Here is an 18433-nt window from a genome sequence, read left to right as displayed (position 1 = left end):
GACTCCTTGCTAGGCTTGGATGATCAAATTTGCAGCAATTTCCAGAAATGCTTTCTCTCACCTTCAGCTCACTAGAAAACTCTGTCATTTCCTTGTAGATAGGCATCTCGCCCCAGTGATTCATGCAGTTGTCACCTTCAGCCTGAACTCCTGCAATGGGAGTAGAATCCAAAACCTGCAAATGGATCCAGAAGGTGACTGCTGACTTTTGCCATGGTGTAAGGTGCTTTTAGCACAGTATGTCTGAACTCAAGTCCCTCAGCAGGCTTCCGCTTTTTCTCAGTACCTGTTTACAGCCTTGGCCATCATTTTCAAAGCAACTGAAGAAATGTCAGGGACACCTGCATACCTGTGATGTGCTTTAGATCAGGAGGTTTGGGGAAAAATGTGTGAGAACTACTCACAACATGAATATGGTTTTGCTTTGCTATGTCTGCACCTCTTGCCAAGGTAATCCTGCAGTGGAATGCTCGGCTGGATTCTGATCATCTTTGTGAAATATTGCCATTTTCCCTGTGTGATTGGGTGGGGGGAAGGGGGACTTATTACCATATATGACACAATTCAACAGCTGGTTTTATTCAATAATCCCTTCCTCCTTTCTCCCAGCTTTCTCCCACCAAATCCCACTTCATGAATGTTGATCCCACAGAGCATATGTAAAGAATCCTATCCAGGCAACCAAGGATTTCACTATTGCTTTTGATGTCCTGTGGAAGGTACTCAGATAGTACCTTGTTCTGTTTAGGATTTAAGTCTTAGTAGCTCATTTTTTCACCTTCAGGCTCTTTCAAGCTTCTGTTACTTTTATTTAAGGGGGGGCATAAAGGTTTTCAAGTACTCTGAGTTTTAAAACAATTTGAGTTCTGAAGTTCCATGAGTGAGACCTCCTGAGGGCAAAAGTCAGTTTATGTGGTTTATTCACTTGGCTGTGGAATAAAATTTGTTTCAAAATTGTTAAATACTGAGAAGTTCTCTGCTGCTTCAAACTCAATTTGAGGTTGTTAAGATATTGTGTTTCTGATGTGATAACAAAAATGTTTGAATTAGTCAAGTAAAGGCAACTGTTCCATTTAGAATGAAAACACAGGAGGGCGGAAAGAGGCTGTATTTAGAGTTTGCTTCTAAAACAGTGAAATAGTTTAATATTTAGGGTTATTTTGACAAGTGACTAAATCCAAGGGAGTACAGGTCAAACCACTGTAGAGAGGATGGTTTTCATTTGATAGCAAAGAATGTGAATAAAAGTAAACTAAACTGAAAGGAATACTCCATCAAAAATGCACATTTTTCTTTGGGAGAGCAGGACAGTAAGGGTTGACACAGAAGGCTTAGATGGAAGTGAGCGTATGCAGACTGTTACTGCACTTAGGCCAAGACTTCAAAATGCGTGCAAGAGTATGTAAATTGCATAGCAAAAATGCTTTTGGTCTTCAAAGTATAAATCGCTCAAGTCAGTATTCCCATCACAAGGAAAATTCATAAGCAAATTGGCTTGCCTCCATCCTTTTTCATTGCGGAATATCTTGTAGAACTATAAGGCCCGTGGCCAAAAGTTTTACCTGTCTGTATAGACCAGAATGAGATTTTGGAGATGTGCTTGAGCCCAAGTTGTGAAACACCAGCTGGGAAACAGAGCTGCTTTGAATTAAGCTGAGCAATAGGCCTGACTGGAATTCATATGACAGAAAGCCAGCTGTAAATTTGTGGCTAACACAGATTTCTATGGAGAGGAGGATTAAAAGCTCCTTCACACCAGTCAGGGGTTGTTGCCTTGGTTGTTCACATAGCAAGAGAGCAGTTGTGTGTCTGTAAAGCTCTCCCCCAGTTTTCCTTTCCATCACCATTCTGGCTGCATTCATTTCTGGCCAAGGGGCATACACTGGCAAAATAAAGCCTTGCTATGCTTTGGGATAACCTCACAGCCTAAACTCAACATCTGATGCATATAATTAGTTTGAAAAGTAGACCAAGTAAGGTCTTGTAGAAAATGCGTATTTCTGTATGACTGTCAATGTTTTGGGAGTAGGGCCTGCCTTTAGGTGCTGTGCATTCAGTGATTTATACAATCAGATGACAATTGCCAACTGCATTTCCATGTTACCACAGAGGAAACTCACTGTAGCAATTTTAATTTTAATGTAAAATTTGGGCCAGATGATCTTTTGAAGTCCCTTCCAACCTGGGCTATTCTATGATTCTATAATTAAATGAAGGATTTGCTCTATTTCATGTATGTCACAGATGCAAGAAAAAAAAAAAAAAGAAATAATCATTCCAAACTGCCATTGTGGTAGAAAAAATGGGTAGGTAGGTAGGCAGGCAGGCAGGCATATCTAGCACGGACATTACTGTGGGAGCCATTCATGGGAAGAGCCATTTCTCTATTCATAGGGATTATTGCTGTGGAGAATGGGCAGCCCGGAGAGTTTAGACAAGGCATTTGGTGTGAGGTTAACTAATAAAATTCACAGAAATACCTCAGCATGAATTTCTACATCCCTGCCAGACTGAAGTTGTTTGTCCCAAGGCAGACCCCATGAGGCTGAAGCCATGGCTCTTCCTTTCTGCCATACACGGAGGAATTTCTACAAGAAATCCAAATGTATTCAAGTAAAAAGAGCCTAGTACAAATGGCAGAGAAGCTCAGAGAGGAGGAAAGATTAGTCCAGAACAAGAAAGCTACAGAACCTCGCTTTCCTAGTAGCCATGGATTAGAGAAGTGCTCTGCCCTGAGCCCGCAGCCAGTGAGAAGAAGCAGCAGGAGCTAGACAGATAGAGCTGCTGCCCACACGTTTCCTACTATTCTCACACTCTTTCAGAGATTGCTAGAATTTACGGCCAGAAAGGACTATTAGTTGTTTTAGCCTGACTCACATTATTTTTTATTCTAACTTACACCAGTAACTTGTGTTTCGTTGCAACTTCCATCTTCTCAATCTGAAGACATCAGGAAATACAGAATCCACCACTGCCTGCAACAATTTGTCCAATGATCGGTCTTCCTCACAGTTTTTAAAAGAAAGTACCTAATTTCAAAGGCATGTCTCTTAAGCCTCTGGTCATTGGTTATGTATGATTTTTTCCTGGTATTTTCTCCAGATGAGGGTAATTAGTGGAGACTTCTCAGTCTTACTGTAGGTGTCCCTCTCCTACTTGTGAAGGCGACTTCCCACTCTCAATTTATCTGTAACAACATAAGCTAGGAATAAAGCTGTGTAACAGTGTCCATGGAGACATAGCATTGGTTTAACTCAAATAATTCATTTTAGTTTTGTATTTTGCTTAGCATAGAAGACTCTCTCCCATCACTATCCTTCTGTGGAGACCTTGGACATTGTTAAAATACAGCTAATGTATGATCATGGACATAGCATTCTGTCCCTCACCGTTCATCTAGCCTTATAAGACTATAACCCTTTGGGATGATAGCTGTACTTTCATTGTACTTACATTTATTTTTGCACAATAGCTAGCACTGATGTCGTGATCTCGTTTGTATGTCTTTGTAACAGTGAACACTAATAATTGATGAGAAAACTCTGACGAGAACAAGGAAATGGCACTGTTCTTCAGTCTCTGCAAGTGGGAATACACAGCGGTTGCAATGCTTTGTAAGCTCTTCAAATCCAACCACTGGCCATACTTTTTCATTTACATGCAATCACTTTTATTGGATGTGGAAAACATCAACAAGAAAAATAACTTAAGAAAACAAGCTAATGTAGCAAGTTGTTTACAGTTACCGATGTCATTCTTTCCATCTCCAGCTGTTCTGATTAATCTTTTGAACCCTATCACAAAAGCCGCTGTGTTCTTTACAGCAGGATAGTAATAACAGTCACCATAGTTATTGCCAGTGCTTCAAAAACCTAAGAAGTTAATGAAAAAATCAATTGCATGTTTTCTTTAATGAGAAAGTTGCATTATTTTGAAAATTATATTCTTTTTTATTCAAACCTGGAGATTCTTCATGGCAGCCTGAAATTAAACATTAGTGTTTTTCTGAGTATTCCTCCATTCCATTGTCTTAGGGGCAAAATGGGGTGTGCAGAGGGAAGAGGGATGGCAGTAAAAACAGAAAGATAAAAGCTTGTGAAAATTCTGAATATTCTTAAAATATTTTAATGGAAAATGCTTAGAGAATGAAATGCGGTTCCCTTTCAAAGCATACAAGATATGTATTTCTTTAAATTTCCTAAAAAATCTTCATCATGTCTCAGTCTTTTCTAATGTAGTGGATAAGGGAGGAATCCTGGGGAATATGGGACTAAGCTGGTTGATCCAACAGATCCTCCTAGGGACATCATAAAGAATGTTTCTTCTGCAACTTCCTCAGATCAGGGAAACCTGCTATATTTGCTGCTTCCATATTTCCCTTCCTTTGTGGAACAGCAACGCAGAGGAGTAATTTCTCAGAGATGCCACAACAAATGAGTGTATGGATCCAGTGGCTGTAGCTCAGAGTGAAGGCAAACAACGTTCCTGATCAGCTGAGCAATATGAATTGCTTTGCTCCCAGCATGAGATTTCTTGCTACCTGGTAAGGCTTCAGTAGTTTAGAATCACTGACATTAGACATTATAAAGTGTCCTGGTTTTAGCTGAGAGGGTTGATTTTCTTCATAGTAGCTAGTGTGAGGATATGTTTTGGATTTGTGCTGGAGACAGTGTTGATAATATAGAGATGTTTTTGTTCTATGGACTTATTGTTGAGCAGTGTTTACACAGGGCCAAGGCCTTTTCTGCTTCTTGCACTGCCCTGCCAGCGGGATGGCTGGGAGTGCACAAGAAGTTGGGAGGAGACAGACAGGACAGGTGACCCAAACTGACCAAAGGGATATTCCATACCATATGACGTCATGCTCAGTTTATAAGGAGCTTGGGGGGAAGAGAAGGGGGGGGCGGCGGCGTTCGGAGTGATGGCGTTTGTCTTCCCAAGTAACCGTTACGCGTGACAGGGCCCTGCTTCCCTGGAGATGGCTGAACACCTGCCTGCCCATGGGGAGTGGTGAATGAATTCCTTGCTTTGCTTTGCTTGTGCGCGCGGCTTTTGCTTTACCTATTAAAATGTCTTTATCTCAACCCACGAGTTTTCTCACTTTAACTTTTCCAATTCTCTCCCCCATCCCGATGCGGGGGGGGAGCGAGTGAGCGGCTGCGTGGTGGTTAGCTGCCGGCTGGGGTAAAACCACGACATAAAGTCACCCAGAGTAAAAATCAGTAAAGTAGTTACAGTCCCTGGGAAAAGGTTTAGTATTTTGCTTTAGCTGCTTTAAAACCAGCACCTTCCTTAATGCACTAATGCCTTCACTCTTTCCAGAAAGATTTACACCGAATCCTGGTTGCCCAATGTAGATTGACATTAGCAAAGATAAACAAATCTACAGATCTTTCTCTTAAGACCCTGATTTAATCTATTTGGTTCTGATTACAATTCAAGCACCTCTGAGAAAGGCATGGTTTGTTCAAGGAAGAAGGTTGGACACCTTTGAATTTGACTGCCCATATTTTATTCTTTGCCACAGCTCAGAGGGAGATCCTGTCACCTGCGGAATTAACTGTGCTAACCAAGTTGCAAAAACGCTTGAGCTTGAACACTAACCTCATTACAAATATCAGCCAGTTTTAAACAACGCATTTGTGCAGTGCTCCATCTGAACCAGTCATATGTGTACAGCACTCTTCTCCTCCAGCAGAAGGCCAGATGGCACTGTTGCAAAAAACTCTTGCTAATTCTGCTGACCTGTGTGTCTAAACTGGTAGTCCTTAAAGAACTGCTTATTGTCACTGGTGAGCCATTTCTTTCTAGTTCTCACCAGTAAAAATTGCTTTCCTGGCTTTAATCTTTCTGTGAAACCATTGTAGGTAAGTCTGCTGCCACAGCAATCAAACAAAATATTGTACAGTGCCAAGACATTATGCTACACATGAATTCTCAGCACATAGCTCTCCAAGAACATCTTTCCACCCAGTTAAAAAGGGGTGGGACTTTTTCTCTGATTTCCCTTGGCAGTGTCTCCAACAACTCTCTCCCTAATTAAAACAATTCTATTGCAGATTATTTTGCCTGAACTTACTTTACTGAGAGAAATGATACATACTAAGAGTTTTAAAGCACTTTTGGAAGGTAGGGTACAGGAAAGAAAAGACATACGATGTAAAAGGCAGGACAAGGTGTGGTTTGTGAAAGAGAAAATGAGCTAAATATCAGCTTGTTCCCAAATATCCAGCAGCCCACAGAACTTTAAAATTTGGTTTTTTTCTTTCTTTCAACTTTAAGGTAGGGAAAGATTTTTCCATTAATTGTATGCATACCCATACTGAAGTATTGCCATCAGCTTGAACAGTCTTTTTGCGGCAGAAGATGTGGAGACAGTAACTCTCCTAGAAAAAGCAATGTACAGCAGAAGGACAAGCTTCACTGGCTGGAAGGGGCTCACCTCTCCCTCTGCCCTGCGGTGCTGGGAGTGGTTCTGCAGCAGTTGTCCACAGGACTGTCCCGACGGCTCTGGAAGGGGTGCACAGCGGCGTGCTGCTGTTTCTCTTGAGAGAACAATTCACCATCGTGGTTTCTTACAGAATTCAATTCTTCCCTTATTTAAGGACTTGTACCCGTACTGTAATGAAGCTGTCTTCTGGATAGAAGCCTGAAGCATTTCATAGTGCTAGGGAACTTCTGCTTATAGAAAAGCCGATATGTGGAAAGAGTTTTAACCTTGGTAACAACAGACTTCACTTTATCCAGGTACTTCTCTACCCACTTCCCAATTGCTGGAAAGTGTCCCGCATAGTTCTGTGAGCCTCACAGCACTGTTGTATTGTGAGGTTGACCCCTTCAAAAATGCTCCCTGTCCCTTTCATAAATGTGAAAGTATTCCCAGTGTCTTACTGTTCAGTGACACGGACATTTAATAGCTTGTTCTTTGCAGAACCTTTTTTTATGTGTTTAAATCAAATCTCTTGCCTATACTCACATGGTAAGAGCAGTAACAGAGCTGAGAAGTGACTGCATGAGTATCTTCCTCTTTCCTTCCTTACACAGCCTAACCTACATGCACAGTAGCTTGGTGTGACGTGCTGCTGCAACTGAGATTTTCCCAGGGCTCTGTTCCGATCTCTAAAGTCTGATAGAGTCTTTCTGCTCTTGCTGCTTTTCCAAGCACTTAAAAACTGGCTGTCATTATTAGGCCTCTGAAATGAAATTCAGATATAAGAAGATGTCCTTCATCCAACACAGTGAAGTTTCAGACAGACTCTGAACAGAAACCGCTGGTGTGTTTTGGAGGCTGACAGCAGCACAGGAGCACCGTACAGCACTGTGGAGGAGTGCTAGGTTAGTAATCAGAGGTCACTGAGACGGCTTAACAGTGACCACAGCCACCCCTTGCTATTGATAGTGTTTCTTTCTACACGGTTGGAGAAGCAACTGTTTATACAAATAATCTTTATCACACTTTTACCAGGAAATTGCTTAACATGTGTCCGAAGCTGAGCATGTTCAAGTTGAGCTCATTTCATTTCAAGCCAACTGCTGTTTCTGTGCTGCTCAGTGAGCACAACCCATCCAATTTTAATTTTGTTACAAAAAAACAAAAAAAGATAACTAACAACATACGTGTTAGACTCTTTTTCCTAGAGCAATATGTTTTCCAAAACCCTTTCCAACATAGAGCTAAGTGCAAAAACTGTTCTTAAAACTCCTGTGAGAGCCTGGAGAGTGCTATCCTCTGCTGTACATTGCTGTCATCTCCTTTGGACAACCGATGTTCTGAGCCATTCAGCGCACCATCAGCCCTCACCTACTTAGATCAGACTTTGGCTTTACTCAGTGGCAGAAACATAAAAATCATTGCCTTGGAACGGCTTGGCGGTCCACTCTCATCTGTTATCCTATGTCAATGCTAAATCTGTTAGAGGAAACAACCCACCACCCTAGAAGCAACTATTAGAATGTATGAGGTAAACCAAGCAAGGACTTTTTTTTGGACATGTTTGTTGAGTTAACACTAAATAGAGAAGGCCATGAGTCTAATGAAATAAATTGTGATCACAAAATGGAGATTTCTACAGACCTAAGGTGTCTAATTGGCAGCAAAATGTTAGGCATGTAGGAAAACTCCTGAAAATTCCAGTCGGAAATGGAGCTAAACCAGAACTACAACTCCAAACTCCAAAGGTTTGAGGAAGTTTTGGATGAAAGACAAGCTTTGCAGCTGGGCTTTGATCTGAACGGAGCAAGCCCAAACCTAGGATGAGATCTCCTGTGAATGCTGAAAAAAATTGTGTTGGGATCTAGTTTCAGACTTTACGACTTGGGGACTATCTCCTAAAATGGTGTAGATGAAGGCCAGAAATAGCTGCCTGCTGTAAAAGGAAGCAGAAAGTCCCCCACCAGCTGCGTACTCTGAGCAGCCTAGCTGCCTGTGCAGAACAGTATCAACACGGCAGGGGTAAGCCCACAAGGAAGTCTCTGCGGTGAATTGGTTTGCAAAAGCTGAGAGTAGTGTGCATCCTTTGTAGCACGATAGCAGAAGGTTATTCTGTGGCTGCTGCAAAACAACCTCTAATTCCTGTTTAGGTCTGCAAATGCAGCCTTTGCAAAATACGCGTTAGGCTTTGAAACCAAAGTTCACACTGGTTCCTGCTTATCGCATATTGGCTTACACACTCTATCAGCACCTGCCAGTTCTCAGTTGTCACCGCTTCTTTCACACCTGGAAGCTCACATTGCGGGTCTATGATTGGCAGTGAGTTACAAGTGGTAAGTGGTGATGTTAGCATGCTCCAGATGAATCACATTTGATGCTGCAGATGTCTTCTTAAGAGTCATCAACATGACCACCACAAAGAGAATGATGTTTGCACCTGAAAGACCATATAGAAGAAAACATACTGGAGTTATGAAGTACATATATCATTTATCGTGCTTTCCACCTGCGAAGTATGCCTTATATATCCTAATATACGTCTCATCCACACAGTGAGATAGCAATTATTATTTCCATGTCTCACATGAGAAAACATGTCCACAGAGGTATGTGTTACCCCCATCTCGTCCCTTCATGTGCCACACACAAAGGTCAACAGCAGAAATAAGAATAGATACACATCCCTGTCTAAAAATCTGCTCAGTGCTGTAAGAAAAGGGACTATTATTTTTTAGGTCATTGTGATCACTCATGAGAAAAGAAACTCACCTGTGCTTTCCAGGGGTCTCTTTCTCCATCACACATTCCAGCTGAGGATCTTCAAGCACTTCACAGGGAGTAGTGCGCCTCTTAGTCGATGAGAACCATTGGGTCCCCTCTGATTCTTGCTCGTATGGCTCCCTGGAGAGAGGAGCAGGCTGTTGGCATGCGTGGTGCAACTGTGATAAACTGTAGCTTGAGTGGTTTATTCCAATGCAAAAACAAAAACAAAAAAAAAAGTTTTTTACAAAAAATAGCAGGAGGAAAAAAGACTCAGGTCATCTCCAGTGGAAGATTATAAGTTACACTTATGGCTTCTTGACTGCAGTTCAGTGAGGTGAAGGTCTACGTGTCTGTGTAGAACAGGCTAAATGCTACCTTGCTCCCTTCATCACCTCCATGAGTTGCCTGCCTTCTTGTTGCCAGTGAAGGCCCTTCAAAGGCATGGCTTCCTTTGCCATCAGGTGGGTGGACAGTAAGCAGAAAACAGGACAGCAACAGAGCTTGGCTCCATGCTCCAGCTGTATCATGCAACACAACCGCAGCTGGCACCATTTGGAAGGAATTGTGACTTTCAGGAGATGTTCTGCATCATGACTGATGATTTTGGAGCCTGTGTACTAAATGATTGGGCTGACAGCCATGTCTGGTTTGGTATGGGGGAGGGAAGGAGCAATACTTGAGCTGTCTGTGTAAATTCGTTCTTTGCCAGATTCTTATTGTTCTCACCAACACCCAAGAGGATGAACAACATCAAAACTGATCAATAAGCAGCAGCTAGATATCCAAGTTCTTAAAGGGTCCAAGACAGCACTTACTCCACATTTTTCTGTGTACAAAGGCAGTGATTAAAAGCCTCTTGTCAGTGATTATATGACTGTGGCACCAGCAAACTTTAATCACAGTATTAAAGGCAATTCAGTGGTAAAAATTGTGTTTACCTTTTAAATTGTTTTGCCCGCTGCAGCTAAGTAAGGAAAGAAATTCAACAATGACCTAGTAGCTGGTTTAGATTGCTTTTTTTTTTTTTAAACTTTTATTAGTTTTAAGAAACTTCGCATGAAATACCATGTAAAAGCTTCTGCAAGAGCCATGAGGGTGATCTGTACAGGATGGGCAGGGACATGTACCCCAAGCGTTCCTTCCAGGGGCACGGCAAACCAAAGCAAGTACGTCAAACCCCGCCAGCCGGGGCTGCTGCCCCAAGCCGGGCAATGGGCTGAGGGGGGCGAGCAGGCAGTGGCAGCTGGCAGGAACTCAGAGAGGCAGAAATAGCAGCGGGAGGGCTGAAAGAGAGGACTCAGGAACTGGAAGGAGCAGGTGAGAGAATGTGCTGATGGCAGGGGGAAGGCAAGACAGAAAGGAGATGTTCTGAGAGTGAAACATCCTGCTGCAGCTCTGGGTTATGGTAAAAGTCTGCTGGTGTTTTAGCATCCCATTTGGTTACATGGAAGATAGGTCTTCACTGCAGTGAGCACAGGCTCTGGTGACCTGGATCTGAGTGCGTAAATTAGCCTAATCCACCCTTGTCTCCTCTGGGTCTCCCAGGGAGAGTGTGTCAAGCAAGTCTGGGAGTGCGGCTCAGTGCAGCATTCATCTGAGCTAATGATTCAGTCCCTGGAAGGGTGGAAGAGCTCACAGCCTGGGCAAACTGTGGGAGAGCACCGAAAGATGTTCAGTGCTCACATGAGTCAGTTTATGTCCTTGCTGCAAATGAAGCACATTTTTTGAAGCAAAAATAGGATCTTTACTCCCTGATATGTCACTGTGCTTCATGAGTGGATCCGAGAGGAGTGGAAACAGGTTCTGCACAGGAGGCCGAGCTCATTCTGCAAAGCCAGCCCCTGTTCAGCTGCACCCTGCCAGCACCACACACATGTATGTGATTGCACTGGTAGAAAAAGTGGACCTCACTGCCATGGCTTTTTGCAAGGCTTTACCTATCAGCTTATCAGCACATCTGAGAAGAGCTAGAAGAAATGGTCAGTAATCGAACGGAGGCCAGCCGGGGCTGGGACTCTTCATTGTGGTTAACAGGGCAAATAAAAGAGCTGTAAAGTATATTATGCCAGTCCCATTTCACAACACCCTTTAATCTGGGCTTTGATTAAAAGAGACTATATTAGACCCAGAAGTTTTACCACTGATACATTAACTGAGTGTGGTTGTTGCTAGTTGTGAAACTAATAGGAATTTCTTCTGAATGAAATGTTAGTGCGTGCACACAAACACACAGCAGAAACGCTTTTGAACAAGCAGCTTAAGTCTAACAGTACCATAGTTTGAAACAACAGTAATTGCAAAGATGGTAAAAAAAGATTTATTTTTTAAATAGCAGTCTGTAATTGACAGCCAGAGGAAAAGTCAATGGCGATAGATTAACACAGAACAAATAATCTGAAAGAAAAGAAGGCAAGAGATAGCAGAGAATAGGAGAAATAAGAATAAGGAACCCAAAGAAAGGAGGCACAAAAGGCAACAAAATGAAGAAAAGACAGACGTGCCAATTCAGAACAGCATGTCCTTTAAAGGGAAAACATTGAAATCATACAAGAGTAACGTCATGCAGACAGCTGTAAATTACTTTTCATTTGTGATGGAGATTACCGAAATTGACTTTTTTATCTTGTCTTATTTTTGAATTACAGTAAAAAAATCATCCAAAAAAAGGTAGAGATGGAAACCAGGCTAATATTTACGGCAAGCAAATACATGCATCAAATAGCAAATACTGTAAAAGCTCTTCAGAAAAATCATCCTGACTTCAACAGGACCTCCTCACTCGCTACTAAGCATCACTACACTTTTCTGTACAATGTCCCACCCCGTTGCCTGGCTGCCCTGTTTGCCTCACCATAAAGCCTACCAACTCCTCAATTTCTAAGCAGTTTTTGTATTAGATGGGCAGCAGTCCCTCAGGACAGGAGGTTTCCAACTGCTGCATGATTCAGAGATCAAACTGTGTCAGCACTGGACAAGATGTGTCCGTATCTATACTTCAAAGCATGTGAAGATGCAACAAATGCTCACTTACACTCATCCCTCATCAGTCTCAATTGCACCTCAATTTGTAGCAGGCAGGAGAATTGCCAAATCACTTTCTCCAGCCATAGGTCACCAGAGACAAGAAAATGTTCTTACAGACAGGGCAAAGTCGAGCAAGAAATGTTATGCACCTTTGTATAGAAGGGAAGACTGACTTTAAACCAGCAATGCTCATTTGTTCCCTCACTGCAGTCAATATCTGGATGTAGAACCTGGGGAATTGACACTCCAGAAATGCCAAATTGACAGAAAATGCAGTGTTATTTCTCCATAGACAGTGGAGTCAATCATGCATCTTTTATTAACTGCAAAGCATCTCATTCTCAGTTACATTAAGGACTATTTATAACACTTTAATATTGTAAAAAGGTAATAAAATGGGTGTAAATTGCACTAAAGCTTTCTCTAATAGCCCCTATATTGCTATAGTGAGGCAGGGAGCCTTGAATATCACTGAGGCTGTGGATTAACCACCTCTCCCTGATCCTTGCAGAAGTCCTTAATGGCCCCAAGGCTAGTCCCCATCTACCAGATGGAATTGGTATCCTTCACACCTATTCAGAATTTCAGGTGAGCACTATGTAATTTTCACTGCCCTGTATTAGACAGCTCCAGCCAAGAATTGAAACTATTGATGGCAGCCCAGCTAGTCTTGCCTAGAGATGTGAAGGGAAATGCCTGCCCAACATTCAGGGCTGGTAGGATGGCACGGAGAGCATCTTCCAAGTGGGGACAAGTCATACCATCTGGAAGTTGTGGGAGGCTGTGTGTGCACAGCCTGAAAATGGGGCTCACAGGCTAGTTTGGTGATGATCTTGGTCACAGAAAAGGAAAACAGCAAAAGTGAATTATATTAGCTAGGTTATCTGCAAGCCACAGTTAGCCCATTTGTTCCAGGGTTAGCTCTGTTGGAACAATATCCAACTCCCAAGGCATTCTGGATCCTCCTGTACTGCTTGCTTCTGACCTCTAAAGCACAGTAGCCACCTCCTGTGACCACAGATCATAAAGTTGCCTTCCAGATAAAAATTATGGAACCATGCATTTCCTTTCTGAGAGGAACAGCTGTGCTATCACAAATAAATTTGTTTAAAGATCTTGGTCAAATGAGTCAGTTTAGCATCATCAGTGTACTGCATTCCTGAATAAAACAGACATGATCTACTTGGTGGGGTGGGAGGATACTTTCCTCAGTTCTGGGGCTTTGTGGTTGAAGTACTGGGATTCTTTCAGATTAGATTTAGGGATATACTCTATCATAGATTCACAACTCCCTTTTGTTCCAGTGGGAGCAATGAAACAGAAGGGCCTCTGTGTTATGCTACTTAGGTTCTTTGGTAGGTTCAGATATTTTCTGGAGCTTGGCATCCAGTGTTCAAATTCTTTCTAATGAAGAGCCTGAAATAACAAGCTTTGATGATAATAAATACTACAAATTATGTGGTAACGGAGGCAGGTTCCACAGGTAACCATGTTTTTGAGCAACTTAAATTATCTCCCAAGTATATCTGTAATAATTTGGTTCCACATCTTTTAAAAATGCCACTTCGTCTAGTCTAAGTTTTACTAGTTCTTTGTACATGTAAAAGAGTTAAGACAAAACATAGAACATGCTTATGGAAAAGTGCAAGGTTTTTCCCCAGCTCCGATACCCATTGTGAGAAGTGGAAGAAACTGAAGAAAACAGTATAAAATTCTCCAAATGTCCTTTGCTTTTGGAAAAATAAAGTGGAATTCTTCATGTAAAATGTTGCGTGGTGAGATTAATGGCACTTCCTGCGGGAACAGTATCTCTTCTGACACTAACGTACTTCTGCTTTCACTATTGGGGGTATTTATACATACACAGTAAACACAGAACAAGCCAATTCAGTGAAGCTTAAAAATGGTTGATTTGCATTATAGCTAAAAGTCAGAGATCGGGTGAGCAGCAGTGCCCTGAGAGTCTAGTGCTAATTTGAATAATGTTTCAAAACTTTGTTTTGCCAAGTGTCATTCAGGAGATTTGTACAGAAAGCATTACTAAGATAAATCTTGAAGATAACATTATTCTTGTTGCCTCTGATGTATGCAGGAGTTGATAACAAGTTGATTGCCTCCTTCTGATGGATGATTACACACAACAGATGTTTTAATTTGATTATATCTGTGAGATAAGCATAATGCTGTGTTAAGTCCAAACACTTTTTATGAGTCTTTCAAAACATCTTGCAATGAATGTAACCTTTTGTAAATGTCCTTGCTTGAGGCTGCGTGTGTTCTCATAATGGTGCAAATTATTAGTAACAAGTGGAAACCAGTGATTATGCAAAAGAAGAAAACTGCATTTAATAGTAGCTGCAATTCTGTGCTCTATGATAACCTACATTGAGAGAAATATGATGCAAGCAGTGATACAAGGCACAACAGTTTAACATTATCCCAAAAAGGACTATGTGTTCTTCAGCGAATGGTGCACCAGAGGGGCAAAACTTTTATCAAGAATGCTGAAAGGCCAATACTCCATGCCAAGCACCCTCGATTTGAAAATTAGCCCGCAAATGTCAGCTTTGTGAACAGAGCGCTGCAGGGACCAGAAGTTTTGGGTTGCAAATAATACGGGGTTACAAAATTTTACTTTGACTTGAACTGAAATGCCAAAATTTCCCTGAAAATAAACCTCTTCCTTCACTGCAGCGAAATCAAAGTGTTGTATGTTGCTCCCATGTTTTGCTTTCATATGTAACATGGAGAGAACAAAAACATTTCAAAACAAATTGGCTACTTCAAAACAAAAAAAGGATCTCTATCACCAAAAATGTCAAAATGGGACGCATCAACTTTTTAATGCAGATTTCCTATTTTTCTTTTGAAAGTAGTTATGACAAAAATTACTCCAAGTCATCAATGGTTTTATTTTGGTCAAACTACTTATTCCAGTTATGTCATTAATAGTTTTGTCAAGGCAATATCAGCATTGTATGGACCCGATTGCCTTATTTCGTTCCAAACAAAAATCACAGGCAGTAATGACTGCCAGTCAGTAAAGCATCTTGTAGCTTACGTTATATGATGTATACATTCTTTAGGATTCATGTCATCTAACATCAGATACCTAAAAAGTAGATGTCTGGGCTAACTATGCTCTCTGTTGTCAGCTCATGTATCTAGCGGTTTTTAAAATATGTAGACTCCTCTCCATCCTTAGGTGACTGAGGGAATGTAGGTGCCCTGATAGCTTGCTGCCACCGTAATGGCAGATCTGTTCATCCAGCCTTCGTCCTCCATCCTTTGGTCCCTGAACCTGATCTGGGACTAACCCACCACAGTCAAACAAATGAGACTGCTCCTTTAGATGGCAGGAAAGGTGCTAGGTTGTCTCAGCCATCTCCTGGAACTTAACTCCAAGGCTAACTTTTAGACAGCTGAAGTAAGGTGAGATGTCTTCACCCTAAGCCACATATGTCAGCTTCACATAGGCACGAACATTACGTTGTGTTAGTGCAGCTGTATAGGCCTTACTTAATTCGGAGTCAATGGATCTGGGAAGTAGCTTGTTGTGGGATTCTTAAACAAAGCAACACTGGAGCTAATAAATTAATCAAAATAATGGCTTTACTGGGCATATCAGCAGTTCTTGGCTGTAGGTAGAACGATTTGGGGTTAAAAGTGTATGTTGCGTCCAGTGAAATGACAGTTTTTAGTAACAATGCAAGTTTTGTGGAAGCTTGAAAGTGTTCTTCGTATAAGAATAACGCTGCAGTTCTTATGGGATTTTGACAGAAATATGATACTGCAAGCTGAGAAATGGTTGGAATACTAAAGAGAGATCATTCATACTCAATAGTTTTTATGAACTGTTTTAAAATGCTGTACCTAAAACTGCAGCAAGAAACGCTTAGCTCGTCTTCACTAGGAGGCCTTGAGATACAAGAGGTACTAGCTTGTTTGTGTTGTGGGTATCTTTTTTTAAGGCTCAGAAAGAAAATAAAATATTCAGTGTTTCAGTATCTTGCCTTTCTGAGTAGCAAACTGAAATTAGTTGACCCTTCCTTACCCTGTCAGGCTGGAGTTAATTATTTACAGCTTTAATCTGCAGCACTTCAAAGTGGGCTCTTTCTTACCTCAGTAAGGCTGAGGTTAAATATTCACAGTTTCAATCTAGAAGTAAGTAATAAACTTCCATCTGCAATAGGGAACTGGGAACTATGAACAAGGAAATGGAAAGAAACGACTGGCTTAGTCTTGTTTTATATATTTTGGTTGTCCAGGAAATCTTGATTAAGCTGCATTTGGGCCCTAACAGGGAAGCTTATAGTACTAAAAAAGGCAGGATGTGAGCTTTTGTTAATAAACCTGTCTGGGACAAATCTGTGAACCAAAATGGGGGTTACTTCAACTTCCATGTTGACTTCTGGTGACGAAGTTACTCCTTCACTGAGGATATCCAGGTAAGATAGATGCCTTCCACCCAAAAACTTTCTACCACTTTCATGGGTTATCTGAACATCCAAAGTGCAGCTGTAGCACAATCCTTACCGCATGACATGTCTGTGGAAATAAAAGCAATGCTTATATGGAAATATCAGGCTTCTGAAATCCACTTGTAGACTCCTCACTTACTGGGTAACAGGCGCCATATCACCTCATGTGACAGAGAGGGGCTGTGATGCCAGGCTGCAGTCAGAGACTACTGGGGACCTGAGGACAGCCCTCCCCGAGGCCTCCAAATCCTGCAAGCCCCTCTCCTACTCCCAGACCCTGGATGAGAGAGACTGGTCAGAAGGTGCCCATGTGGGAGAAGAGCCACGGCACTCGTGCGAGGAGAGAGATGCAAGTGAGGCACAGGCCAGCTTGCCAAGTCACGCCTGGATTGTGACAGGGTTGAATAGTAACATTAAATCTGCATTTAATGGCTTTTAAGCTTCTTTTCATATTGAAAGTTAGTCATCAAAAACTAACAGGAGAGTTCAGTGTACAGAGCCAACTTTCTAAGCAAACAGCAACTCCTTGGCACCTGCAGCTTGACAGCTACAAGGAGAGAGGAGTGTATACGGCATACAGTATATACTGATGGAGGTTGAGAAATGCTTTGGTTTAAGTGGATTACTGAAAACACAGCCAGCTTCTAGCACAGGGCTGGTGCACAGGAACTGATAAGAACACTCCAGTCTGTGCTCAAAGGGGAGTCCAACATTTTTCATACCTCTGGAAGGTGGCAACTGTGTTTGAGTGAATCTTGAAGGAAAATGCTCTTGGAGAGGTTTATGAGAATTTGCACCATAAACTGGGACTGCAATGTGACAATATGCATTTAGGGAGTTTTTAAAACTAAATTTACATAAAATCACAATAAGATTTTTTAATGTCTGTAATAGGCCAATTAAATGCTTTATGCAAACATTTCCAAATTCATACAGAGTTGATCTGGGACATTCAGAGCATGATTACATATATTCCCCCTGAGGGCTTAGCCCTTTTCCTGAAATACCCAGATCTGTACCTCTATCTAACTCATGCTGTAATTGACACAAAGGCGAATCACCAAAATTTAGACAGACACCCTCAACTTATGCCCATGTGCATCGCTTTACATTTCAATCAGTGCCCAGCCATTTTAACTTGCAGCAGAAGACTCTCTGAACCAAAAATGGGTCTCAAGACAACTGGTGGCTATGCAATGGCTGGATTTATATTGGGAGAAAGTTCAAGCCTTAATCAGATTGAGAGTCTAATGGTTCCTATAGTCTCTGTCTGGGCCACGCAAAGCTGGCATCACCGGTGTGGTCCTACTCCCTGAATCCTATGTGCAATTTCTCCCTTCTGGAGAAAGCAAAATCTCTCAGAGGGGACTGGAGATAACTTAATCTGTGTCACATATACAGCGTTTGGGACCAAGTGGTGTGCGTCCAGCCCATTTGGGAGCAAAATGCAAAAAAAGAGGCAGGTGACAAGTTGTCGCAGTCAGCCTCAACATCTGCAAGCTGAGTGCCCAGCTAGTCTGTGTGCACGTTTCCGGTTATTACCCCGCCTTCAACCTCCCCTGCCCCCTGCTTTAGTTCATCTGGGGGTTATGTCCGTCTTTCAGATACCAGCTCTGCAGAGGAGGAAACAGGCTGCAGCAGCATCGATAAGGTCAGGGATACGGATGCAAGGAGGAGCTCTGGGTAGTCCCCCTTCCCCCAGATGACAGAACTGTCAACTCGTGTGGAGAAGGGC

General features: G+C 42.0%; 1 protein-coding gene and 1 long non-coding RNA gene across 2 annotated transcripts in view; one reads left to right on the top strand and one right to left on the bottom strand.

Annotated features, from left to right (window-relative positions):
* Window positions 1-3773: 3773 nt before the first annotated feature.
* LOC129202436 (uncharacterized) lies at window positions 3774-18290 on the bottom strand. Its single transcript, XR_008575699.1, has 3 exons — window positions 9200-18290; window positions 5208-8867; window positions 3774-4593 (listed from the first exon to the last, which is right to left on the bottom strand). It is a non-coding gene; the product is annotated as an uncharacterized LOC129202436 (long non-coding RNA).
* TGFBR2 (transforming growth factor beta receptor 2) overlaps window positions 18290-18433 on the top strand; it is a 60664-nt gene continuing 60520 nt past the window's right edge. The window contains exon 1 of the mRNA XM_054815115.1: window positions 18290-18349. The gene's annotated coding sequence lies outside the window, so the exon portion shown is untranslated. The remainder of the gene's footprint in view (window positions 18350-18433) is intronic.

Source organism: Grus americana, chromosome 2 (assembly GCF_028858705.1).
Source record: "Grus americana isolate bGruAme1 chromosome 2, bGruAme1.mat, whole genome shotgun sequence".
Lineage (NCBI taxonomy): Eukaryota > Metazoa > Chordata > Aves > Gruiformes > Gruidae > Grus > Grus americana.
This window is presented reverse-complemented; position numbering and strand designations above follow the sequence as displayed.